The sequence below is a fragment of the Hyla sarda genome, unplaced genomic scaffold (assembly GCF_029499605.1).
Source record: "Hyla sarda isolate aHylSar1 unplaced genomic scaffold, aHylSar1.hap1 scaffold_1783, whole genome shotgun sequence".
NCBI lineage: Eukaryota > Metazoa > Chordata > Amphibia > Anura > Hylidae > Hyla > Hyla sarda.
The window spans coordinates 21,055-48,811 of record NW_026608428.1 but is presented as its reverse complement, the minus strand read 5'-3'; the positions used below and the strand labels follow the sequence as shown (position 1 = coordinate 48,811).

The window sequence follows — 27,757 nt, the reverse complement described above, 5'->3', positions numbered from 1 at the left end:
GGACACAGCAGCGGCTGCAATATCTCAACGGAGAATACGTTTATATCTATGTGTGTGTGTGCGCATATATATATATATATATATATATATATATATATATTTCTCCGCCGAAATCACTTTTAAACCCATTTCCACCTTTTTTTCCCTTCTCTTCCTCTTACTTTTTTTTCACGTTTTTTTACGTTTTTCTCCTTTTCGCCTCTTTTCTGGGCGTATTATTCTTCTTTTTCTTCTTTTTTTTCGTCTAATGCATACCCCATCAGTGCAGCAATGCTTATTCAATACCGCCAGCAGATGGAGACACTGGGGGATAATTTTCTAAGGATTTATACTGATTTTTCCTGTCTGAATTTGTCGCACAGAAAGTTGCAGGCCAAATATGTGTGACATTTCTGCGACTTTAGCTTCTAGAGCATTTTTACAACATTATACATAGGTGCTGAATACATAAAAAGCGACTGTTCAGCGACAGACAAGTCGCATCGGCTGAAAGTAGGCCAGAATGTCAGTCCATGTTGGAGCAGGTTTAGATACAGTCTAAAGCATAGATCTCAAAGTCTGTGCACAGAATTTAGCAAGGGCCTCGCACCTTCTGATGCATCAGGTAGGTGCACAATAGCATAGCCTAACCCTCTGTACTTTGGTCTATATTGATGCGGGACATAGACAGCCAGCTGATGACCAATCCATTAGTGCAATGGATGGCTGGAAGCATTTGTCTTTGCCTTTGCAATACCACAGAAGCAATGCATGGTCAATGTACAGCAATGACACACCTGTGTGAACAGCCAGGAGACCCCCCCCCCCCATGTTATGTTACATAGTTACATAGTTAGTACGGTCGAAAAAAGACATATGTCCATCACGTTCAACCAGGGAATTAAGGGGTAGGGGTGTGGCGCGATATTGGGGAAGGGATGAGATTTTATATTTCTTCATAAGCATTAATCTTATTTTGTCAATTAGGAACATTCAGCACCCACCCGCTATCAAGGCAGCTGCCTATCATGTCATGCCCTACCTGCACAGGTGTGCTGGCTACTCAAATGATCCAATTAAGGAGGCCATTTAGTCAGCAGCAGCAGAAGTCCTGTGCCTGGACGCTCCAACAGGGGCCAGACACAAGCAGAAGCAGAAGCAGCAGAAGCAGCAGCAGCACCACCTTTTGTTTTTTGGCTGCAGCAGCAGCAAGGCCCACAGGGCTGGCTAGCTGGCTAGCCAGCAAGCAGGTAGCAATGAAAGTAGGAATCTTTCTTTTTAACCCTGTAAGGGGGTGGTGCACTGTACCCGAAGATACTGCCATATCGGGTCAATGCATAGGGCGACGGAAGCAAGCTTCGAAATCGGCCCCCGTTCTCAAAAATCCATTTAATATATGGTCCCCAGATAGGGGACGTATCAGATATTAAACTGATAAGAACAGATTTTTTTTTTTTTTTTTTTTATCTAAAGCCGAGGAACGTGCTTTCGATTCACCCAAAGTGCAAGAAAAAGTGCAAACGTGTTACACTAAAAAAACGTGCACAAAGGATGCGGTCTATCGCAAGCCCTTCTCCGATAGGAGAGAGGCCCCCCAACAAACCTTACCCTTCGCCTCCGGACCAAAAGGTACCTGCGAGGTTCCAGGTTCGATGTCCCTTTTCGCCGAAGCTACTAGGGGACCACAAATGCTCCCGGCATCCCCCTTGGCGTTAGCCAAGGTATCTGCCCGCAGAGCCGATTACGGTAGGTACCCTGCCAAAGCAGGAGTACCCGGGGTGTTTGCAGGGAGGTGCGGAACCTAATGGCCACACACACCTCCCCTAGACCGCCAGGAGGGACACCCAGAAGGGCTACCGCATCCTGACCAATCCTGTGAACACACAACACGCAAAAAGTGACACAGTAAGACAAAAAAGAAATAAATAAGTGAATGTGTGCAGATATACTGCCCGGACATCCGGCCGGATCTATAAAAATTTCTCTGATCCTAGCCAGAAGGCCGGGAATCAAGAGGTGAGTGCCACAAGGTGAAGAGATTATGGTGCCCGTGCTTCAACTCAGTGAGTCTATTCTCCCAGTGAGTTTCGGCACCTCGGGGTCACCACTCCCCGAGGCACAAAAGTACCTCGGCTCTAGACCCTCTCAGCCTCATGGCGAGACCCGGAGGGAACAGGTCACATCGGGGCAGCCGTCGAGCTGATTCCTCAGAACCAGCCCCGGAAAGCCCTGGTACACCTGCATCCTCCATGCAGCACCCATCCCCACCAGCATGAAAACTGATAAGAACAGATACTACACTTGATCTTAGCCAAAAGGCCGAGAAGCGATAACCGTGAAAGGGGCGGGCCCAACAAGGTCCCCTTCATGGGCACTATCACTGCTTGCTGTCAGGGAGGCTGCCAGACAATTTTCCATGCACACTCTGGGCTGGGGGGCAGTCAACCACCAGTACACACAGCAGAACCTAAACCCATACCATTATTGCTAAGCAGCAAGACAGGGGCCCATTGCACTCCCACGGGGCCTTTTTAAATGCAATCCATAACCCGGATTTGCCAGGAACCCTTCTTACTCCTCCTACTTGCATGTGACACTGGGCTTAGGATCTGCATAGGAAACACACACACAAGCACACACCTACCTTTGTTGCCTGCAGATGCCTCCTTGGCTGTCCCCAAACGGTATCAAACCAACACCCACGGGAAGCTGTAAGCATAGAGGACATGCCTGCACCCCATTGGACTTACCTGTGTGGGTTAAATCCGGGTTATTTGACAACCTATGGCGGTGATGGTTCTGCTCAGGCAGAGCAGTGCTGATGCTCCTCATAAAGCTGTCGCTGCTGTGAAGGTTCTAGGTGACATCACAAATCCCTTTGGTTACATACACAACAAAGCTGGGTTGTTGTTGTTTACACTCTGCAAGGCCTGTGGAAGTGAGTGACATCATAGCACTGTAGTTCTGAGGGTTCAAGATGGATGCAACAATCTCCTGTTGCTTCTATGAAGGCCGTAATAGACGACATCACCAAACAGCTCCATAGTCACATACACAGCAAAGGAGAGATGTTGTTTACACCTAGTGATGTCAGTGGTATTGAGTGACATCACAGCACAGTGCTAAGGCTCCTGGGCCTGGACACAGCAGCGGCTGCAATATCTCAACGGAGAATACGTTTATATCTATGTGTGTGTGTGCGCATATATATATATATATATATATATATATATATATATATATATATTTCTCCGCCGAAATCACTTTTAAACCCATTTCCACCTTTTTTTCCCTTCTCTTCCTCTTACTTTTTTTTCACGTTTTTTTACGTTTTTCTCCTTTTCGCCTCTTTTCTGGGCGTATTATTCTTCTTTTTCTTCTTTTTTTTCGTCTAATGCATACCCCATCAGTGCAGCAATGCTTATTCAATACCGCCAGCAGATGGAGACACTGGGGGATAATTTTCTAAGGATTTATACTGATTTTTCCTGTCTGAATTTGTCGCACAGAAAGTTGCAGGCCAAATATGTGTGACATTTCTGCGACTTTAGCTTCTAGAGCATTTTTACAACATTATACATAGGTGCTGAATACATAAAAAGCGACTGTTCAGCGACAGACAAGTCGCATCGGCTGAAAGTAGGCCAGAATGTCAGTCCATGTTGGAGCAGGTTTAGATACAGTCTAAAGCATAGATCTCAAAGTCTGTGCACAGAATTTAGCAAGGGCCTCGCACCTTCTGATGCATCAGGTAGGTGCACAATAGCATAGCCTAACCCTCTGTACTTTGGTCTATATTGATGCGGGACATAGACAGCCAGCTGATGACCAATCCATTAGTGCAATGGATGGCTGGAAGCATTTGTCTTTGCCTTTGCAATACCACAGAAGCAATGCATGGTCAATGTACAGCAATGACACACCTGTGTGAACAGCCAGGAGACCCCCCCCCCCCCCCCCCCCCATGTTATGTTACATAGTTACATAGTTAGTACGGTCGAAAAAAGACATATGTCCATCACGTTCAACCAGGGAATTAAGGGGTAGGGGTGTGGCGCGATATTGGGGAAGGGATGAGATTTTATATTTCTTCATAAGCATTAATCTTATTTTGTCAATTAGGAACATTCAGCACCCACCCGCTATCAAGGCAGCTGCCTATCATGTCATGCCCTACCTGCACAGGTGTGCTGGCTACTCAAATGATCCAATTAAGGAGGCCATTTAGTCAGCAGCAGCAGAAGTCCTGTGCCTGGACGCTCCAACAGGGGCCAGACACAAGCAGAAGCAGAAGCAGCAGAAGCAGCAGCAGCACCACCTTTTGTTTTTTGGCTGCAGCAGCAGCAAGGCCCACAGGGCTGGCTAGCTGGCTAGCCAGCAAGCAGGTAGCAATGAAAGTAGGAATCTTTCTTTTTAACCCTGTAAGGGGGTGGTGCACTGTACCCGAAGATACTGCCATATCGGGTCAATGCATAGGGCGACGGAAGCAAGCTTCGAAATCGGCCCCCGTTCTCAAAAATCCATTTAATATATGGTCCCCAGATAGGGGACGTATCAGATATTAAACTGATAAGAACAGATAAGGTTTCAACAAAATTTTATTGAATAAATAAGAAACCATACAAAATTTAAAATGCAAAATAATAAAAGGTTCACAAAAGTTTTAAAATACAAATAATAAAACCAGTAATAAAAGGAGAAAAAATAAAAATGGCAGGATAAAACATTATACAAATGTCATAAAAACTGATTATACTGTTATTTCGTTCCATAGAGGCAGACACCACATGGATGCTGCCTCGCTGGCCCCCAACTGTTTCTTGTCTCTTAGGTAATAGATGTACATCTCACTCAGGGCCAGCTTTATACAGTTTTTAACATCAATAAAATCATGTTTAAAAAGTAAGATGTTCCTAACTTTCCAGATGGCATTTTTAAAACAATTAATAATCATCCAGCAGATCATCTGCTGTTTAAAATTGGGGCAGTTAAAAAGACCGTAAAAGACACATTCGTGATTAAAATCTTTTAGGCCGCAGGCCCACTTCAAAAGTGGGCCTACCTTCCTCCAAAGCTCCCGTGCAAAAGTGCAGTTCCAAAATATGTGCAGCACCGTTTCGTCCACTCCGCAGCCATCTCTCGGGCACTTGGCTCTCGCCACCAGTCCTCGCCTGTGCTGGAACTCACGAGTAGGGAGGCACTGGTGGACGATTGCCCAGGCAAGATCCCTGTGTACATTCGCCAGAAACTTCCCGTACACGTTCCGCCATACCTTTTTGGATCTTGCCTGTGTGAAATTGGACACTGCCAGGGTAACCTCACTCCGCCTGAGGACCTTTGATACCTTTCTCTGGTCCCCCAGTATGTCAGGCTCCAAATCTTGGAGACCTAGGAGCCTGACTGTCTTTTCCAACACCACATAATGTTTTGGGGGACACAGAAGCACCGGAGCGTTCAGAGGGATGCGCAACCATCTTTTAAAAACCATGCCCGCAGCGTACCTTAAAAAGCAGCTAAAAATGCCATCGGATTTAATAATTTTAAAACAGAAACAGAAATACTTTATGTAAAAGAAAGTAAAAAGGTTAGGAACATCTTTCCCGCCATTATCTTTACTTTTGTACATAAAATCACGCTTTAATTTCTCCATTTTTGAACCCCATAAAAAAGTAAAAACAATTCTAGTTACTTTTTTAATGTATAAAATAGATGGAGGAAATACCATGGCAATGTATAGCATAATAGGGAGTAAAACCATCTTTATTATTAAAATCTTCCCCTCCATGGTAAGGTTTCTAAGATTCCACATTAAAATCTTCTTCTCCATCTTAGCTATAGCTGAATCCCAGTTAGGGCTCCCATCATTGACCTGGTTAAAAACAATACCTAAAACTTTAATTTGATCCTGTTGCATTGTGACTCCTGGGGTGATGGATGAATCCCAGGAGCCAATATAAAAACAGTCACATTTATCTGTGTTTAGCTTAAAACCAGAGACCTCGCAGAAATAGCTGGTGTTCCTCAATGCCCCCCTCATGGATGGAGAGTCCGGGCACAGTATGGTGACATCATCCATGTACCCCAACACCTTTAGATGGGTCCCTCCTCCACCAGGTATCGGTACGCCTCTTACTACCCGGTCTTTTCTGAGGAGGGCCATCAGTGGTTCGATTGCGCAAATAAAAAGGAGTGGGGACAGGGGGCAGCCCTGTTTGACACCTGATAAAAGAGGAACACCGCTGGTTAAAAAGCCATTAACAGAGACTTGACTAAAACAGGATCGGTATAAAAGCATGATTCGGCTTAAAATCGTTTCAGGCACTGCCATCTTTTTAAGAACTAAAAACAGGTATTCATGGGAGACCCTATCAAAGGCTTTTTCAAAGTCTAAGGATAAAATTGCTACAGTTTGATTTCTATCCTTAAAATACCATAAAACATCTCTTAAAATATTTAGGGATTCAGCTATAGACCTTCCAGGTACCCCACAAACCTGATTTGGGTGAATTAATTTATGAATAAAAGGTTTAAAACGGACAGCTAATAACTTGGCTAAAACTTTATAATCGACATTTAAAAGTGTGATGGGGCGCCAATTTTTTAGCATATCCTTTTCACCCTTTTTAAAAAGTAATGATACAATCCCCCTCCTCCAGGAAGGGGGAAGTTCATTAACAATAAAAGTTTCTTTATACAATAAAACCATATCATCCTTTAAAATATCCCAAAAAGCTAAATAAAATTCGATGGGTAAACCATCTTCCCCAGGGGCCTTCCCACTAGAAAAACTTTTAAAAACAAATAAAAGTTCATCTAAGTTAAGATCACGGGATAAAACCTCCTGGTCTAAAACATCTAGCTTAAAATCAAGGGAATTAAGAACATGTTCTAAAAAGGATGGATTAAGATCTTTCTTATTAAAAAGAAGCTGGTAGAAGTTAAAAACTGCATCTAACATGCCTTTTGGAGTGGATTCACCCTCAAGGTTTTGGATGATATCCCTCCTATTCATCACTTTTTTAAAAAAGAAACGGGAACATTTCTCGCCCTCCTCCAGGTGCTGCACATGTGAGTTAAAAATGATTTGTTTCCCTTTCTTTTCTATGGCATGTTTTATTTCAGTTTTAAGGTTTAAAATATCATTTTCTACATCCATACCAGCTTCTTTCAATTTAAAAAGTACATTTAAACGCATGTTAAGAACATAAAACCACTGTTTTTCCATTTTTGCCTTCTTCTTACCTGCTTTGATAAAAAAAAATCTGATTTTAGATTTGGTGCCCTCCCACCAGTGCAGCATAGGCTCGTGGGGTTTTCTTTGTGATTGCCAGCATTGGTAGGTCCGCACAAACTCCTCTTTTATCTCAGGGTCCTCTAGGAGTGTGGTGTTTAATCTCCAGAGGCCCCTTTTTGCTTTTTGCTCCCCCTCTAGCTCCAGGCCCACCAAGAGGAGCTTATGATCAGAGAAGATATTCTGCTCGAGCGTGCATTTCAGGGGTTTAAAAGCTCTAGAGGAAAAAATAAAATCGATTCTGGAGCTCACTCTTCCATTGGACCATGTGGCGCCCGGGTCCTCCGGCAAGAGATCCTTCCAGCAATCTTTCAAATTAAAATCATCAATAAAATTTTTAAGCAGGTAAGAAGTGCGGTCTTTACGATTAATATCCCCACCCTGCCGGTGTTCCCCATCACGTATGCAGTTAAAATCACCTCCCACCAGCAGGGGGGAAGACCCAACACAAAACAGTGGTAAAATTTCAAATAGTTCTGCCCGCTCCTGTTTATCAGGAGGGGCATACACATTTAAAACACGAATTAAAAGTCCATTAAAATATAGATGAATTAAAAGAGCTCTGCCAGGCACAATCTCAGTTACTGTATGAATAGAAAAGGACTGGCCTCGGCAGAGCAGCCCAACACCCACAGAACGACAGTCATTTGCACCGGACCATATGGATGGGCCCAGCTTCCAGTCTTCTTTTAAGTCTTTATAGTCCATTTTACTAGGGATTCCACATTCTTGTAGCAGGCAAAGGTCAAAGTCACATGTCTCTAGATAAGAAAATAAAGCAGCCCTGCGATCAGGGCTCTTTAAGGACCTCACATTGAGTGAGGCAATTTTTACAGGGATAGGCATAGTTTATGGAGAGTCCGTGCTTGGAGAATCAAAGTCAATAATAAGCTGCGTACCGTCATCCCCCGCCTGCGGGGTCATCAGCTCCTTGATGTTCTGAGGGTCGGAGCTTGAGATCGATGATGCCCCGACCCTGAGCTCGCTCTCGTCCGAACTACGGCACGCCGCTTTCCTTTGAATGTCTTCCTCTTCTTCTTCTCTTTGTCTTTTAAATGTCACACTGCTGTCCATATCCTCTGTGTTGCTCTCACTCGATGTAATCTCTGGCCCCCGGCTGATGGATCTGCGTCTTCTTTCATCATTTGACGACTGGAACTGCTGCACAGGGGCCTGTGAGGCCTCTTTTCCGGAACCTTTGCCGCTACCTTGGGAAGTTTTCATCGCTTGTTCCCCAGCAAGCGTTGCTGAGGACTGTTGCTCCAACTTCCCCATCGATCGACGATGGCCAGTTTTACCCACCGGGTCCATTGCTGGCGGGGCAGCAAACCCTGGTTTGGCGCCACTTGTCTTCTTGGCCCTGTCCTGTATAGGCGGAGTAACAGGACCGGGCTCAGACCTGGCCACCTGGCTCCCCTTCCGGCGGGCTTTCACCGGGGCCTCTTCGTCCGGAGCAGGGCGACCCTGGGCCAAGCCAGTACCTGGCTTATGCTGCAATTTTGGGTCCACTTTTGCCCCCACCGAGGCCCGTCGGCTGCCACCCGCCACAGGTGAGCCCCCTTCAGAAGTTTCGGCGGGCTCTTGAGCCAGGTAGGAAGTCGATCGACGTCTTTCAATTTCCCGGGCAGTAAACTCGATCACCCGCCCGGGCTTCGTGGAATCCCCATGGCCTCCCCCTAGCACTACCACCGGTGGGCCCCCCGATGGAGCACCAGAGGTCTTGGGCCTGGACCCATCAGTACCTGCCATCTGGGGTTTGGGCATCTTAAAAAAGGACGTCTTTTGTCCTGTCCCCTCTTTGGGTGGGCCCAGCCTTGACCCACCCATCGTAGTTTTTGCTTTATGGGGACAGGAATTAAAATCGTGTTTTTCCTCTCCGCAGAGGTTGCACCTTATCGTATGGCTACATCTTGAGGCTATGTGACCTTCTTGGCCACACCTATTGCAGCGAATCACACGCTCCGCGCCGCAGGTCTCCTGGGTGTGGCCAAACCTCAAGCAATTTCGGCAATACATAGGCATTTGAGGATAGAACAGGAAGCCCCGAACTCTCCCGATGGCAAAATTTGGGGGCGGATGGCAAAGACCCCCAATACCACCGGGATCCTTACGGAGCTTGACCCAGAACTTCCTCTTGCCGTTCCAGAACCGCACGGAGTTCAAGATTTTGTTTGCGAATCGCACCTCTTCGCAGTATCGCCGAAGAAAAGTGGCTATATCCTCCGTGGTCACATGAGGGCTGTGCATAGCCACCACCAACGGTATATGTTCCTCACCATAGAGGAACTGGAACGAAAGACCGTCGAGTCGATCGTCCCTCTGGTCCGCACCAGACAAGGTTGCATAGATGTTATCGCAACACGCCGTGGCCGTGAAGGTGACGGTATACAGGCCACGGCTTTCCTGGTCATTTAGACACAGGATGTCCTCCCTATTGAGGCGGAAGTAGTCAAGAAGAATCACCTCCGCAATGAAGCGGAGGTTCTTCAACTGACGATGGCTCTCCGACACCTCTATGCGGATGGTATTTCGCATCGACATTTCCCCAGAGGGGAAAGCCCAGGAGAACGGCATCTTCCACACCCAGGGACTAAGCCCCTTCCCCAATAGCAGCAGGGGCTCGGAATCCCGCTATAAAAGCGGAACCCTTACCCAAGGCAGAGGTCGGGGGTACCCTAGGTGCTTCCGAAGCTACAGGTAACGCTCAACGTACCGAAAATGCCTTCTGAGACACAAGGTCCCAGAGACAGGGGGATCGCAACCCGTTGTCCGTGGACTAAGCCCGCTCCCCAATAGCAGCAAGGGGGTGAAGTCCCTCCGTAAGGAGAGACAATCCCCCAAGGCCGAGAAGCGGGGTACCACAGACACCTTCCGACCAGACCAAATGCAGATACTACACTTGATCTTAGCCAAAAGGCCGAGAAGCGATAACCGTGAAAGGGGCGGGCCCAACAAGGTCCCCTTCATGGGCACTATCACTGCTTGCTGTCAGGGAGGCTGCCAGACAATTTTCCATGCACACTCTGGGCTGGGGGGCAGTCAACCACCAGTACACACAGCAGAACCTAAACCCATACCATTATTGCTAAGCAGCAAGACAGGGGCCCATTGCACTCCCACGGGGCCTTTTTAAATGCAATCCATAACCCGGATTTCCCAGGAACCCTTCTTACTCCTCCTACTTGCATGTGACACTGGGCTTAGGATCTGCATAGGAAACACACACACAAGCACACACCTACCTTTGTTGCCTGCAGATGCCTCCTTGGCTGTCCCCAAACGGTATCAAACCAACACCCACGGGAAGCTGTAAGCATAGAGGACATGCCTGCACCCCATTGGACTTACCTGTGTGGGTTAAATCCGGGTTATTTGACAACCTATGGCGGTGATGGTTCTGCTCAGGCAGAGCAGTGCTGATGCTCCTCATAAAGCTGTCGCTGCTGTGAAGGTTCTAGGTGACATCACAAATCCCTTTGGTTACATACACAACAAAGCTGGGTTGTTGTTGTTTACACTCTGCAAGGCCTGTGGAAGTGAGTGACATCATAGCACTGTAGTTCTGAGGGTTCAAGATGGATGCAACAATCTCCTGTTGCTTCTATGAAGGCCGTAATAGACGACATCACCAAACAGCTCCATAGTCACATACACAGCAAAGGAGAGATGTTGTTTACACCTAGTGATGTCAGTGGTATTGAGTGACATCACAGCACAGTGCTAAGGCTCCTGGGCCTGGACACAGCAGCGGCTGCAATATCTCAACGGAGAATACGTTTATATCTATGTGTGTGTGTGCGCATATATATATATATATATATATATATATATATATATATATATTTCTCCGCCGAAATCACTTTTAAACCCATTTCCACCTTTTTTTCCCTTCTCTTCCTCTTACTTTTTTTTCACGTTTTTTTACGTTTTTCTCCTTTTCGCCTCTTTTCTGGGCGTATTATTCTTCTTTTTCTTCTTTTTTTTCGTCTAATGCATACCCCATCAGTGCAGCAATGCTTATTCAATACCGCCAGCAGATGGAGACACTGGGGGATAATTTTCTAAGGATTTATACTGATTTTTCCTGTCTGAATTTGTCGCACAGAAAGTTGCAGGCCAAATATGTGTGACATTTCTGCGACTTTAGCTTCTAGAGCATTTTTACAACATTATACATAGGTGCTGAATACATAAAAAGCGACTGTTCAGCGACAGACAAGTCGCATCGGCTGAAAGTAGGCCAGAATGTCAGTCCATGTTGGAGCAGGTTTAGATACAGTCTAAAGCATAGATCTCAAAGTCTGTGCACAGAATTTAGCAAGGGCCTCGCACCTTCTGATGCATCAGGTAGGTGCACAATAGCATAGCCTAACCCTCTGTACTTTGGTCTATATTGATGCGGGACATAGACAGCCAGCTGATGACCAATCCATTAGTGCAATGGATGGCTGGAAGCATTTGTCTTTGCCTTTGCAATACCACAGAAGCAATGCATGGTCAATGTACAGCAATGACACACCTGTGTGAACAGCCAGGAGACCCCCCCCCCCCCCCATGTTATGTTACATAGTTACATAGTTAGTACGGTCGAAAAAAGACATATGTCCATCACGTTCAACCAGGGAATTAAGGGGTAGGGGTGTGGCGCGATATTGGGGAAGGGATGAGATTTTATATTTCTTCATAAGCATTAATCTTATTTTGTCAATTAGGAACATTCAGCACCCACCCGCTATCAAGGCAGCTGCCTATCATGTCATGCCCTACCTGCACAGGTGTGCTGGCTACTCAAATGATCCAATTAAGGAGGCCATTTAGTCAGCAGCAGCAGAAGTCCTGTGCCTGGACGCTCCAACAGGGGCCAGACACAAGCAGAAGCAGAAGCAGCAGAAGCAGCAGCAGCACCACCTTTTGTTTTTTGGCTGCAGCAGCAGCAAGGCCCACAGGGCTGGCTAGCTGGCTAGCCAGCAAGCAGGTAGCAATGAAAGTAGGAATCTTTCTTTTTAACCCTGTAAGGGGGTGGTGCACTGTACCCGAAGATACTGCCATATCGGGTCAATGCATAGGGCGACGGAAGCAAGCTTCGAAATCGGCCCCCGTTCTCAAAAATCCATTTAATATATGGTCCCCAGATAGGGGACGTATCAGATATTAAACTGATAAGAACAGATACTACACTTGATCTTAGCCAAAAGGCCGAGAAGCGATAACCGTGAAAGGGGCGGGCCCAACAAGGTCCCCTTCATGGGCACTATCACTGCTTGCTGTCAGGGAGGCTGCCAGACAATTTTCCATGCACACTCTGGGCTGGGGGGCAGTCAACCACCAGTACACACAGCAGAACCTAAACCCATACCATTATTGCTAAGCAGCAAGACAGGGGCCCATTGCACTCCCACGGGGCCTTTTTAAATGCAATCCATAACCCGGATTTGCCAGGAACCCTTCTTACTCCTCCTACTTGCATGTGACACTGGGCTTAGGATCTGCATAGGAAACACACACACAAGCACACACCTACCTTTGTTGCCTGCAGATGCCTCCTTGGCTGTCCCCAAACGGTATCAAACCAACACCCACGGGAAGCTGTAAGCATAGAGGACATGCCTGCACCCCATTGGACTTACCTGTGTGGGTTAAATCCGGGTTATTTGACAACCTATGGCGGTGATGGTTCTGCTCAGGCAGAGCAGTGCTGATGCTCCTCATAAAGCTGTCGCTGCTGTGAAGGTTCTAGGTGACATCACAAATCCCTTTGGTTACATACACAACAAAGCTGGGTTGTTGTTGTTTACACTCTGCAAGGCCTGTGGAAGTGAGTGACATCATAGCACTGTAGTTCTGAGGGTTCAAGATGGATGCAACAATCTCCTGTTGCTTCTATGAAGGCCGTAATAGACGACATCACCAAACAGCTCCATAGTCACATACACAGCAAAGGAGAGATGTTGTTTACACCTAGTGATGTCAGTGGTATTGAGTGACATCACAGCACAGTGCTAAGGCTCCTGGGCCTGGACACAGCAGCGGCTGCAATATCTCAACGGAGAATACGTTTATATCTATGTGTGTGTGTGCGCATATATATATATATATATATATATATATATATATATATATATATATTCTCCGCCGAAATCACTTTTAAACCCATTTCCACCTTTTTTTCCCTTCTCTTCCTCTTACTTTTTTTTCACGTTTTTTTACGTTTTTCTCCTTTTCGCCTCTTTTCTGGGCGTATTATTCTTCTTTTTCTTCTTTATTTTCGTCTAATGCATACCCCATCAGTGCAGCAATGCTTATTCAATACCGCCAGCAGATGGAGACACTGGGGGATAATTTTCTAAGGATTTATACTGATTTTTCCTGTCTGAATTTGTCGCACAGAAAGTTGCAGGCCAAATATGTGTGACATTTCTGCGACTTTAGCTTCTAGAGCATTTTTACAACATTATACATAGGTGCTGAATACATAAAAAGCGACTGTTCAGCGACAGACAAGTCGCATCGGCTGAAAGTAGGCCAGAATGTCAGTCCATGTTGGAGCAGGTTTAGATACAGTCTAAAGCATAGATCTCAAAGTCTGTGCACAGAATTTAGCAAGGGCCTCGCACCTTCTGATGCATCAGGTAGGTGCACAATAGCATAGCCTAACCCTCTGTACTTTGGTCTATATTGATGCGGGACATAGACAGCCAGCTGATGACCAATCCATTAGTGCAATGGATGGCTGGAAGCATTTGTCTTTGCCTTTGCAATACCACAGAAGCAATGCATGGTCAATGTACAGCAATGACACACCTGTGTGAACAGCCAGGAGACCCCCCCCCCCCCCATGTTATGTTACATAGTTACATAGTTAGTACGGTCGAAAAAAGACATATGTCCATCACGTTCAACCAGGGAATTAAGGGGTAGGGGTGTGGCGCGATATTGGGGAAGGGATGAGATTTTATATTTCTTCATAAGCATTAATCTTATTTTGTCAATTAGGAACATTCAGCACCCACCCGCTATCAAGGCAGCTGCCTATCATGTCATGCCCTACCTGCACAGGTGTGCTGGCTACTCAAATGATCCAATTAAGGAGGCCATTTAGTCAGCAGCAGCAGAAGTCCTGTGCCTGGACGCTCCAACAGGGGCCAGACACAAGCAGAAGCAGAAGCAGCAGAAGCAGCAGCAGCACCACCTTTTGTTTTTTGGCTGCAGCAGCAGCAAGGCCCACAGGGCTGGCTAGCTGGCTAGCCAGCAAGCAGGTAGCAATGAAAGTAGGAATCTTTCTTTTTAACCCTGTAAGGGGGTGGTGCACTGTACCCGAAGATACTGCCATATCGGGTCAATGCATAGGGCGACGGAAGCAAGCTTCGAAATCGGCCCCCGTTCTCAAAAATCCATTTAATATATGGTCCCCAGATAGGGGACGTATCAGATATTAAACTGATAAGAACAGATACTACACTTGATCTTAGCCAAAAGGCCGAGAAGCGATAACCGTGAAAGGGGCGGGCCCAACAAGGTCCCCTTCATGGGCACTATCACTGCTTGCTGTCAGGGAGGCTGCCAGACAATTTTCCATGCACACTCTGGGCTGGGGGGCAGTCAACCACCAGTACACACAGCAGAACCTAAACCCATACCATTATTGCTAAGCAGCAAGACAGGGGCCCATTGCACTCCCACGGGGCCTTTTTAAATGCAATCCATAACCCGGATTTGCCAGGAACCCTTCTTACTCCTCCTACTTGCATGTGACACTGGGCTTAGGATCTGCATAGGAAACACACACACAAGCACACACCTACCTTTGTTGCCTGCAGATGCCTCCTTGGCTGTCCCCAAACGGTATCAAACCAACACCCACGGGAAGCTGTAAGCATAGAGGACATGCCTGCACCCCATTGGACTTACCTGTGTGGGTTAAATCCGGGTTATTTGACAACCTATGGCGGTGATGGTTCTGCTCAGGCAGAGCAGTGCTGATGCTCCTCATAAAGCTGTCGCTGCTGTGAAGGTTCTAGGTGACATCACAAATCCCTTTGGTTACATACACAACAAAGCTGGGTTGTTGTTGTTTACACTCTGCAAGGCCTGTGGAAGTGAGTGACATCATAGCACTGTAGTTCTGAGGGTTCAAGATGGATGCAACAATCTCCTGTTGCTTCTATGAAGGCCGTAATAGACGACATCACCAAACAGCTCCATAGTCACATACACAGCAAAGGAGAGATGTTGTTTACACCTAGTGATGTCAGTGGTATTGAGTGACATCACAGCACAGTGCTAAGGCTCCTGGGCCTGGACACAGCAGCGGCTGCAATATCTCAACGGAGAATACGTTTATATCTATGTGTGTGTGTGCGCATATATATATATATATATATATATATATATATATATATATATATATTTCTCCGCCGAAATCACTTTTAAACCCATTTCCACCTTTTTTTCCCTTCTCTTCCTCTTACTTTTTTTTCACGTTTTTTTACGTTTTTCTCCTTTTCGCCTCTTTTCTGGGCGTATTATTCTTCTTTTTCTTCTTTTTTTTCGTCTAATGCATACCCCATCAGTGCAGCAATGCTTATTCAATACCGCCAGCAGATGGAGACACTGGGGGATAATTTTCTAAGGATTTATACTGATTTTTCCTGTCTGAATTTGTCGCACAGAAAGTTGCAGGCCAAATATGTGTGACATTTCTGCGACTTTAGCTTCTAGAGCATTTTTACAACATTATACATAGGTGCTGAATACATAAAAAGCGACTGTTCAGCGACAGACAAGTCGCATCGGCTGAAAGTAGGCCAGAATGTCAGTCCATGTTGGAGCAGGTTTAGATACAGTCTAAAGCATAGATCTCAAAGTCTGTGCACAGAATTTAGCAAGGGCCTCGCACCTTCTGATGCATCAGGTAGGTGCACAATAGCATAGCCTAACCCTCTGTACTTTGGTCTATATTGATGCGGGACATAGACAGCCAGCTGATGACCAATCCATTAGTGCAATGGATGGCTGGAAGCATTTGTCTTTGCCTTTGCAATACCACAGAAGCAATGCATGGTCAATGTACAGCAATGACACACCTGTGTGAACAGCCAGGAGACCCCCCCCCCCCCCCATGTTATGTTACATAGTTACATAGTTAGTACGGTCGAAAAAAGACATATGTCCATCACGTTCAACCAGGGAATTAAGGGGTAGGGGTGTGGCGCGATATTGGGGAAGGGATGAGATTTTATATTTCTTCATAAGCATTAATCTTATTTTGTCAATTAGGAACATTCAGCACCCACCCGCTATCAAGGCAGCTGCCTATCATGTCATGCCCTACCTGCACAGGTGTGCTGGCTACTCAAATGATCCAATTAAGGAGGCCATTTAGTCAGCAGCAGCAGAAGTCCTGTGCCTGGACGCTCCAACAGGGGCCAGACACAAGCAGAAGCAGAAGCAGCAGAAGCAGCAGCAGCACCACCTTTTGTTTTTTGGCTGCAGCAGCAGCAAGGCCCACAGGGCTGGCTAGCTGGCTAGCCAGCAAGCAGGTAGCAATGAAAGTAGGAATCTTTCTTTTTAACCCTGTAAGGGGGTGGTGCACTGTACCCGAAGATACTGCCATATCGGGTCAATGCATAGGGCGACGGAAGCAAGCTTCGAAATCGGCCCCCGTTCTCAAAAATCCATTTAATATATGGTCCCCAGATAGGGGACGTATCAGATATTAAACTGATAAGAACAGATACTACACTTGATCTTAGCCAAAAGGCCGAGAAGCGATAACCGTGAAAGGGGCGGGCCCAACAAGGTCCCCTTCATGGGCACTATCACTGCTTGCTGTCAGGGAGGCTGCCAGACAATTTTCCATGCACACTCTGGGCTGGGGGGCAGTCAACCACCAGTACACACAGCAGAACCTAAACCCATACCATTATTGCTAAGCAGCAAGACAGGGGCCCATTGCACTCCCACGGGGCCTTTTTAAATGCAATCCATAACCCGGATTTGCCAGGAACCCTTCTTACTCCTCCTACTTGCATGTGACACTGGGCTTAGGATCTGCATAGGAAACACACACACAAGCACACACCTACCTTTGTTGCCTGCAGATGCCTCCTTGGCTGTCCCCAAACGGTATCAAACCAACACCCACGGGAAGCTGTAAGCATAGAGGACATGCCTGCACCCCATTGGACTTACCTGTGTGGGTTAAATCCGGGTTATTTGACAACCTATGGCGGTGATGGTTCTGCTCAGGCAGAGCAGTGCTGATGCTCCTCATAAAGCTGTCGCTGCTGTGAAGGTTCTAGGTGACATCACAAATCCCTTTGGTTACATACACAACAAAGCTGGGTTGTTGTTGTTTACACTCTGCAAGGCCTGTGGAAGTGAGTGACATCATAGCACTGTAGTTCTGAGGGTTCAAGATGGATGCAACAATCTCCTGTTGCTTCTATGAAGGCCGTAATAGACGACATCACCAAACAGCTCCATAGTCACATACACAGCAAAGGAGAGATGTTGTTTACACCTAGTGATGTCAGTGGTATTGAGTGACATCACAGCACAGTGCTAAGGCTCCTGGGCCTGGACACAGCAGCGGCTGCAATATCTCAACGGAGAATACGTTTATATCTATGTGTGTGTGTGCGCATATATATATATATATATATATATATATATATATATATATATATATTTCTCCGCCGAAATCACTTTTAAACCCATTTCCACCTTTTTTTCCCTTCTCTTCCTCTTACTTTTTTTTCACGTTTTTTTACGTTTTTCTCCTTTTCGCCTCTTTTCTGGGCGTATTATTCTTCTTTTTCTTCTTTTTTTTCGTCTAATGCATACCCCATCAGTGCAGCAATGCTTATTCAATACCGCCAGCAGATGGAGACACTGGGGGATAATTTTCTAAGGATTTATACTGATTTTTCCTGTCTGAATTTGTCGCACAGAAAGTTGCAGGCCAAATATGTGTGACATTTCTGCGACTTTAGCTTCTAGAGCATTTTTACAACATTATACATAGGTGCTGAATACATAAAAAGCGACTGTTCAGCGACAGACAAGTCGCATCGGCTGAAAGTAGGCCAGAATGTCAGTCCATGTTGGAGCAGGTTTAGATACAGTCTAAAGCATAGATCTCAAAGTCTGTGCACAGAATTTAGCAAGGGCCTCGCACCTTCTGATGCATCAGGTAGGTGCACAATAGCATAGCCTAACCCTCTGTACTTTGGTCTATATTGATGCGGGACATAGACAGCCAGCTGATGACCAATCCATTAGTGCAATGGATGGCTGGAAGCATTTGTCTTTGCCTTTGCAATACCACAGAAGCAATGCATGGTCAATGTACAGCAATGACACACCTGTGTGAACAGCCAGGAGACCCCCCCCCCCCCCCATGTTATGTTACATAGTTACATAGTTAGTACGGTCGAAAAAAGACATATGTCCATCACGTTCAACCAGGGAATTAAGGGGTAGGGGTGTGGCGCGATATTGGGGAAGGGATGAGATTTTATATTTCTTCATAAGCATTAATCTTATTTTGTCAATTAGGAACATTCAGCACCCACCCGCTATCAAGGCAGCTGCCTATCATGTCATGCCCTACCTGCACAGGTGTGCTGGCTACTCAAATGATCCAATTAAGGAGGCCATTTAGTCAGCAGCAGCAGAAGTCCTGTGCCTGGACGCTCCAACAGGGGCCAGACACAAGCAGAAGCAGAAGCAGCAGAAGCAGCAGCAGCACCACCTTTTGTTTTTTGGCTGCAGCAGCAGCAAGGCCCACAGGGCTGGCTAGCTGGCTAGCCAGCAAGCAGGTAGCAATGAAAGTAGGAATCTTTCTTTTTAACCCTGTAAGGGGGTGGTGCACTGTACCCGAAGATACTGCCATATCGGGTCAATGCATAGGGCGACGGAAGCAAGCTTCGAAATCGGCCCCCGTTCTCAAAAATCCATTTAATATATGGTCCCCAGATAGGGGACGTATCAGATATTAAACTGATAAGAACAGATACTACACTTGATCTTAGCCAAAAGGCCGAGAAGCGATAACCGTGAAAGGGGCGGGCCCAACAAGGTCCCCTTCATGGGCACTATCACTGCTTGCTGTCAGGGAGGCTGCCAGACAATTTTCCATGCACACTCTGGGCTGGGGGGCAGTCAACCACCAGTACACACAGCAGAACCTAAACCCATACCATTATTGCTAAGCAGCAAGACAGGGGCCCATTGCACTCCCACGGGGCCTTTTTAAATGCAATCCATAACCCGGATTTGCCAGGAACCCTTCTTACTCCTCCTACTTGCATGTGACACTGGGCTTAGGATCTGCATAGGAAACACACACACAAGCACACACCTACCTTTGTTGCCTGCAGATGCCTCCTTGGCTGTCCCCAAACGGTATCAAACCAACACCCACGGGAAGCTGTAAGCATAGAGGACATGCCTGCACCCCATTGGACTTACCTGTGTGGGTTAAATCCGGGTTATTTGACAACCTATGGCGGTGATGGTTCTGCTCAGGCAGAGCAGTGCTGATGCTCCTCATAAAGCTGTCGCTGCTGTGAAGGTTCTAGGTGACATCACAAATCCCTTTGGTTACATACACAACAAAGCTGGGTTGTTGTTGTTTACACTCTGCAAGGCCTGTGGAAGTGAGTGACATCATAGCACTGTAGTTCTGAGGGTTCAAGATGGATGCAACAATCTCCTGTTGCTTCTATGAAGGCCGTAATAGACGACATCACCAAACAGCTCCATAGTCACATACACAGCAAAGGAGAGATGTTGTTTACACCTAGTGATGTCAGTGGTATTGAGTGACATCACAGCACAGTGCTAAGGCTCCTGGGCCTGGACACAGCAGCGGCTGCAATATCTCAACGGAGAATACGTTTATATCTATGTGTGTGTGTGCGCATATATATATATATATAGTATATATATATATATATATATATATATATTCTCCGCCGAAATCACTTTTAAACCCATTTCCACCTTTTTTTCCCTTCTCTTCCTCTTACTTTTTTTTCACGTTTTTTTACGTTTTTCTCCTTTTCGCCTCTTTTCTGGGCGTATTATTCTTCTTTTTCTTCTTTTTTTTCGTCTAATGCATACCCCATCAGTGCAGCAATGCTTATTCAATACCGCCAGCAGATGGAGACACTGGGGGATAATTTTCTAAGGATTTATACTGATTTTTCCTGTCTGAATTTGTCGCACAGAAAGTTGCAGGCCAAATATGTGTGACATTTCTGCGACTTTAGCTTCTAGAGCATTTTTACAACATTATACATAGGTGCTGAATACATAAAAAGCGACTGTTCAGCGACAGACAAGTCGCATCGGCTGAAAGTAGGCCAGAATGTCAGTCCATGTTGGAGCAGGTTTAGATACAGTCTAAAGCATAGATCTCAAAGTCTGTGCACAGAATTTAGCAAGGGCCTCGCACCTTCTGATGCATCAGGTAGGTGCACAATAGCATAGCCTAACCCTCTGTACTTTGGTCTATATTGATGCGGGACATAGACAGCCAGCTGATGACCAATCCATTAGTGCAATGGATGGCTGGAAGCATTTGTCTTTGCCTTTGCAATACCACAGAAGCAATGCATGGTCAATGTACAGCAATGACACACCTGTGTGAACAGCCAGGAGACCCCCCCCCCCCCATGTTATGTTACATAGTTACATAGTTAGTACGGTCGAAAAAAGACATATGTCCATCACGTTCAACCAGGGAATTAAGGGGTAGGGGTGTGGCGCGATATTGGGGAAGGGATGAGATTTTATATTTCTTCATAAGCATTAATCTTATTTTGTCAATTAGGAACATTCAGCACCCACCCGCTATCAAGGCAGCTGCCTATCATGTCATGCCCTACCTGCACAGGTGTGCTGGCTACTCAAATGATCCAATTAAGGAGGCCATTTAGTCAGCAGCAGCAGAAGTCCTGTGCCTGGACGCTCCAACAGGGGCCAGACACAAGCAGAAGCAGAAGCAGCAGAAGCAGCAGCAGCACCACCTTTTGTTTTTTGGCTGCAGCAGCAGCAAGGCCCACAGGGCTGGCTAGCTGGCTAGCCAGCAAGCAGGTAGCAATGAAAGTAGGAATCTTTCTTTTTAACCCTGTAAGGGGGTGGTGCACTGTACCCGAAGATACTGCCATATCGGGTCAATGCATAGGGCGACGGAAGCAAGCTTCGAAATCGGCCCCCGTTCTCAAAAATCCATTTAATATATGGTCCCCAGATAGGGGACGTATCAGATATTAAACTGATAAGAACAGATACTACACTTGATCTTAGCCAAAAGGCCGAGAAGCGATAACCGTGAAAGGGGCGGGCCCAACAAGGTCCCCTTCATGGGCACTATCACTGCTTGCTGTCAGGGAGGCTGCCAGACAATTTTCCATGCACACTCTGGGCTGGGGGGCAGTCAACCACCAGTACACACAGCAGAACCTAAACCCATACCATTATTGCTAAGCAGCAAGACAGGGGCCCATTGCACTCCCACGGGGCCTTTTTAAATGCAATCCATAACCCGGATTTGCCAGGAACCCTTCTTACTCCTCCTACTTGCATGTGACACTGGGCTTAGGATCTGCATAGGAAACACACACACAAGCACACACCTACCTTTGTTGCCTGCAGATGCCTCCTTGGCTGTCCCCAAACGGTATCAAACCAACACCCACGGGAAGCTGTAAGCATAGAGGACATGCCTGCACCCCATTGGACTTACCTGTGTGGGTTAAATCCGGGTTATTTGACAACCTATGGCGGTGATGGTTCTGCTCAGGCAGAGCAGTGCTGATGCTCCTCATAAAGCTGTCGCTGCTGTGAAGGTTCTAGGTGACATCACAAATCCCTTTGGTTACATACACAACAAAGCTGGGTTGTTGTTGTTTACACTCTGCAAGGCCTGTGGAAGTGAGTGACATCATAGCACTGTAGTTCTGAGGGTTCAAGATGGATGCAACAATCTCCTGTTGCTTCTATGAAGGCCGTAATAGACGACATCACCAAACAGCTCCATAGTCACATACACAGCAAAGGAGAGATGTTGTTTACACCTAGTGATGTCAGTGGTATTGAGTGACATCACAGCACAGTGCTAAGGCTCCTGGGCCTGGACACAGCAGCGGCTGCAATATCTCAACGGAGAATACGTTTATATCTATGTGTGTGTGTGCGCATATATATATATATATATATATATATATATATATATATATATATATATATATTTCTCCGCCGAAATCACTTTTAAACCCATTTCCACCTTTTTTTCCCTTCTCTTCCTCTTACTTTTTTTTCACGTTTTTTTACGTTTTTCTCCTTTTCGCCTCTTTTCTGGGCGTATTATTCTTCTTTTTCTTCTTTTTTTTCGTCTAATGCATACCCCATCAGTGCAGCAATGCTTATTCAATACCGCCAGCAGATGGAGACACTGGGGGATAATTTTCTAAGGATTTATACTGATTTTTCCTGTCTGAATTTGTCGCACAGAAAGTTGCAGGCCAAATATGTGTGACATTTCTGCGACTTTAGCTTCTAGAGCATTTTTACAACATTATACATAGGTGCTGAATACATAAAAAGCGACTGTTCAGCGACAGACAAGTCGCATCGGCTGAAAGTAGGCCAGAATGTCAGTCCATGTTGGAGCAGGTTTAGATACAGTCTAAAGCATAGATCTCAAAGTCTGTGCACAGAATTTAGCAAGGGCCTCGCACCTTCTGATGCATCAGGTAGGTGCACAATAGCATAGCCTAACCCTCTGTACTTTGGTCTATATTGATGCGGGACATAGACAGCCAGCTGATGACCAATCCATTAGTGCAATGGATGGCTGGAAGCATTTGTCTTTGCCTTTGCAATACCACAGAAGCAATGCATGGTCAATGTACAGCAATGACACACCTGTGTGAACAGCCAGGAGACCCCCCCCCCCCCCCCCCCCCATGTTATGTTACATAGTTACATAGTTAGTACGGTCGAAAAAAGACATATGTCCATCACGTTCAACCAGGGAATTAAGGGGTAGGGGTGTGGCGCGATATTGGGGAAGGGATGAGATTTTATATTTCTTCATAAGCATTAATCTTATTTTGTCAATTAGGAACATTCAGCACCCACCCGCTATCAAGGCAGCTGCCTATCATGTCATGCCCTACCTGCACAGGTGTGCTGGCTACTCAAATGATCCAATTAAGGAGGCCATTTAGTCAGCAGCAGCAGAAGTCCTGTGCCTGGACGCTCCAACAGGGGCCAGACACAAGCAGAAGCAGAAGCAGCAGAAGCAGCAGCAGCACCACCTTTTGTTTTTTGGCTGCAGCAGCAGCAAGGCCCACAGGGCTGGCTAGCTGGCTAGCCAGCAAGCAGGTAGCAATGAAAGTAGGAATCTTTCTTTTTAACCCTGTAAGGGGGTGGTGCACTGTACCCGAAGATACTGCCATATCGGGTCAATGCATAGGGCGACGGAAGCAAGCTTCGAAATCGGCCCCCGTTCTCAAAAATCCATTTAATATATGGTCCCCAGATAGGGGACGTATCAGATATTAAACTGATAAGAACAGATACTACACTTGATCTTAGCCAAAAGGCCGAGAAGCGATAACCGTGAAAGGGGCGGGCCCAACAAGGTCCCCTTCATGGGCACTATCACTGCTTGCTGTCAGGGAGGCTGCCAGACAATTTTCCATGCACACTCTGGGCTGGGGGGCAGTCAACCACCAGTACACACAGCAGAACCTAAACCCATACCATTATTGCTAAGCAGCAAGACAGGGGCCCATTGCACTCCCACGGGGCCTTTTTAAATGCAATCCATAACCCGGATTTGCCAGGAACCCTTCTTACTCCTCCTACTTGCATGTGACACTGGGCTTAGGATCTGCATAGGAAACACACACACAAGCACACACCTACCTTTGTTGCCTGCAGATGCCTCCTTGGCTGTCCCCAAACGGTATCAAACCAACACCCACGGGAAGCTGTAAGCATAGAGGACATGCCTGCACCCCATTGGACTTACCTGTGTGGGTTAAATCCGGGTTATTTGACAACCTATGGCGGTGATGGTTCTGCTCAGGCAGAGCAGTGCTGATGCTCCTCATAAAGCTGTCGCTGCTGTGAAGGTTCTAGGTGACATCACAAATCCCTTTGGTTACATACACAACAAAGCTGGGTTGTTGTTGTTTACACTCTGCAAGGCCTGTGGAAGTGAGTGACATCATAGCACTGTAGTTCTGAGGGTTCAAGATGGATGCAACAATCTCCTGTTGCTTCTATGAAGGCCGTAATAGACGACATCACCAAACAGCTCCATAGTCACATACACAGCAAAGGAGAGATGTTGTTTACACCTAGTGATGTCAGTGGTATTGAGTGACATCACAGCACAGTGCTAAGGCTCCTGGGCCTGGACACAGCAGCGGCTGCAATATCTCAACGGAGAATACGTTTATATCTATGTGTGTGTGTGCGCATATATATATATATATATATATATATATATATATATATATATATATTTCTCCGCCGAAATCACTTTTAAACCCATTTCCACCTTTTTTTCCCTTCTCTTCCTCTTACTTTTTTTTCACGTTTTTTTACGTTTTTCTCCTTTTCGCCTCTTTTCTGGGCGTATTATTCTTCTTTTTCTTCTTTTTTTTCGTCTAATGCATACCCCATCAGTGCAGCAATGCTTATTCAATACCGCCAGCAGATGGAGACACTGGGGGATAATTTTCTAAGGATTTATACTGATTTTTCCTGTCTGAATTTGTCGCACAGAAAGTTGCAGGCCAAATATGTGTGACATTTCTGCGACTTTAGCTTCTAGAGCATTTTTACAACATTATACATAGGTGCTGAATACATAAAAAGCGACTGTTCAGCGACAGACAAGTCGCATCGGCTGAAAGTAGGCCAGAATGTCAGTCCATGTTGGAGCAGGTTTAGATACAGTCTAAAGCATAGATCTCAAAGTCTGTGCACAGAATTTAGCAAGGGCCTCGCACCTTCTGATGCATCAGGTAGGTGCACAATAGCATAGCCTAACCCTCTGTACTTTGGTCTATATTGATGCGGGACATAGACAGCCAGCTGATGACCAATCCATTAGTGCAATGGATGGCTGGAAGCATTTGTCTTTGCCTTTGCAATACCACAGAAGCAATGCATGGTCAATGTACAGCAATGACACACCTGTGTGAACAGCAAGGAGACCCCCCCCCCCCCCCCATGTTATGTTACATAGTTACATAGTTAGTACGGTCGAAAAAAGACATATGTCCATCACGTTCAACCAGGGAATTAAGGGGTAGGGGTGTGGCGCGATATTGGGGAAGGGATGAGATTTTATATTTCTTCATAAGCATTAATCTTATTTTGTCAATTAGGAACATTCAGCACCCACCCGCTATCAAGGCAGCTGCCTATCATGTCATGCCCTACCTGCACAGGTGTGCTGGCTACTCAAATGATCCAATTAAGGAGGCCATTTAGTCAGCAGCAGCAGAAGTCCTGTGCCTGGACGCTCCAACAGGGGCCAGACACAAGCAGAAGCAGAAGCAGCAGAAGCAGCAGCAGCACCACCTTTTGTTTTTTGGCTGCAGCAGCAGCAAGGCCCACAGGGCTGGCTAGCTGGCTAGCCAGCAAGCAGGTAGCAATGAAAGTAGGAATCTTTCTTTTTAACCCTGTAAGGGGGTGGTGCACTGTACCCGAAGATACTGCCATATCGGGTCAATGCATAGGGCGACGGAAGCAAGCTTCGAAATCGGCCCCCGTTCTCAAAAATCCATTTAATATATGGTCCCCAGATAGGGGACGTATCAGATATTAAACTGATAAGAACAGATACTACACTTGATCTTAGCCAAAAGGCCGAGAAGCGATAACCGTGAAAGGGGCGGGCCCAACAAGGTCCCCTTCATGGGCACTATCACTGCTTGCTGTCAGGGAGGCTGCCAGACAATTTTCCATGCACACTCTGGGCTGGGGGGCAGTCAACCACCAGTACACACAGCAGAACCTAAACCCATACCATTATTGCTAAGCAGCAAGACAGGGGCCCATTGCACTCCCACGGGGCCTTTTTAAATGCAATCCATAACCCGGATTTGCCAGGAACCCTTCTTACTCCTCCTACTTGCATGTGACACTGGGCTTAGGATCTGCATAGGAAACACACACACAAGCACACACCTACCTTTGTTGCCTGCAGATGCCTCCTTGGCTGTCCCCAAACGGTATCAAACCAACACCCACGGGAAGCTGTAAGCATAGAGGACATGCCTGCACCCCATTGGACTTACCTGTGTGGGTTAAATCCGGGTTATTTGACAACCTATGGCGGTGATGGTTCTGCTCAGGCAGAGCAGTGCTGATGCTCCTCATAAAGCTGTCGCTGCTGTGAAGGTTCTAGGTGACATCACAAATCCCTTTGGTTACATACACAACAAAGCTGGGTTGTTGTTGTTTACACTCTGCAAGGCCTGTGGAAGTGAGTGACATCATAGCACTGTAGTTCTGAGGGTTCAAGATGGATGCAACAATCTCCTGTTGCTTCTATGAAGGCCGTAATAGACGACATCACCAAACAGCTCCATAGTCACATACACAGCAAAGGAGAGATGTTGTTTACACCTAGTGATGTCAGTGGTATTGAGTGACATCACAGCACAGTGCTAAGGCTCCTGGGCCTGGACACAGCAGCGGCTGCAATATCTCAACGGAGAATACGTTTATATCTATGTGTGTGTGTGCGCATATATATATATATATATATATATATATATATATATATATATAAAACAAAGGATAAGGAGCAGCACTCTGTAGATTATAGGTCGAGGATGGGTGCACACGGTCGGAATCCCAGGTCACGGGAGACACTTCACAATGTAGAAAGGAGAAGACTGTAGCACTCCAATAAGATGAAAAGTGAATGTGGCTTTATTCCAATTCAAACATCAAGGCAACGTTTCAGCTGCACGCAGGCAGCCTTTGTCAAGCAGTTACATAGTGCACATGGTGCGGTATATATATGGTGGAAGGACATGACGTCACAATTACATCACATCATTAGCATATCAAAACAAACAATCAACATGTATTATATTACACCATAATCATTATATATCAGGCAGTAGTGAACTTCAAGTGCATATTAGGTGTACAGTGGTAATAAACATAAGAGAATGTGAAGAGAACTCACAACGTAAATCTACAGAGACGGGATCACTGGGCGGGTCCTGCGTGATGTCACAGAAGAGCATCGGGCGCTCCGTCCTATGGCGGAGTGGCGCGCGATGTTCAATGCAGCGGAGAAATGCTTGGACCGCAACCGGAAGGTGGGGGTGGAACGCAACCGGAAATGGTGCGATCGCATCCAATCGCATGGGTGGAAAGGAGCAGAGGAGACTGCAGTACGGGCATAGGAGGATGTCGCGCACGCGCAGTGAATGA

The 27,757-nt window shown here is 46.3% G+C and overlaps 9 non-coding genes and 2 pseudogenes across 9 annotated transcripts; all 11 read right to left on the bottom strand.

The window, feature by feature from the left end:
• Positions 1-1,271: 1,271 nt before the first annotated feature.
• Positions 1,272-1,457, bottom strand: LOC130313817 (U2 spliceosomal RNA). Its single transcript, XR_008861674.1, has one exon. It is a non-coding gene; the product is annotated as a U2 spliceosomal RNA (small nuclear RNA).
• Positions 1,458-2,150: 693 nt separating this feature from the next.
• Positions 2,151-2,310, bottom strand: LOC130313818 (U2 spliceosomal RNA; annotated as a pseudogene).
• Positions 2,311-4,406: 2,096 nt separating this feature from the next.
• LOC130313812 (U2 spliceosomal RNA) lies at positions 4,407-4,592 on the bottom strand. Its single transcript, XR_008861670.1, has one exon. It is a non-coding gene; the product is annotated as a U2 spliceosomal RNA (small nuclear RNA).
• Positions 4,593-9,981: 5,389 nt separating this feature from the next.
• Positions 9,982-10,199, bottom strand: LOC130313819 (U2 spliceosomal RNA; annotated as a pseudogene).
• A 2,088-nt stretch (positions 10,200-12,287) lies between these two features.
• LOC130313806 (U2 spliceosomal RNA) lies at positions 12,288-12,478 on the bottom strand. The gene has a single exon (XR_008861664.1). It is a non-coding gene; the product is annotated as a U2 spliceosomal RNA (small nuclear RNA).
• A 2,090-nt stretch (positions 12,479-14,568) lies between these two features.
• On the bottom strand, positions 14,569-14,759 carry LOC130313804 (U2 spliceosomal RNA). Its single transcript, XR_008861663.1, has one exon. It is a non-coding gene; the product is annotated as a U2 spliceosomal RNA (small nuclear RNA).
• A 2,092-nt stretch (positions 14,760-16,851) lies between these two features.
• LOC130313803 (U2 spliceosomal RNA) lies at positions 16,852-17,042 on the bottom strand. Its single transcript, XR_008861662.1, has one exon. It is a non-coding gene; the product is annotated as a U2 spliceosomal RNA (small nuclear RNA).
• Positions 17,043-19,134: 2,092 nt separating this feature from the next.
• On the bottom strand, positions 19,135-19,325 carry LOC130313802 (U2 spliceosomal RNA). The gene has a single exon (XR_008861661.1). It is a non-coding gene; the product is annotated as a U2 spliceosomal RNA (small nuclear RNA).
• A 2,090-nt stretch (positions 19,326-21,415) lies between these two features.
• LOC130313801 (U2 spliceosomal RNA) lies at positions 21,416-21,606 on the bottom strand. Its single transcript, XR_008861660.1, has one exon. It is a non-coding gene; the product is annotated as a U2 spliceosomal RNA (small nuclear RNA).
• A 2,104-nt stretch (positions 21,607-23,710) lies between these two features.
• Positions 23,711-23,901, bottom strand: LOC130313800 (U2 spliceosomal RNA). The gene has a single exon (XR_008861659.1). It is a non-coding gene; the product is annotated as a U2 spliceosomal RNA (small nuclear RNA).
• Positions 23,902-25,994: 2,093 nt separating this feature from the next.
• LOC130313822 (U2 spliceosomal RNA) lies at positions 25,995-26,185 on the bottom strand. The gene has a single exon (XR_008861677.1). It is a non-coding gene; the product is annotated as a U2 spliceosomal RNA (small nuclear RNA).
• Positions 26,186-27,757: the final 1,572 nt, after the last annotated feature.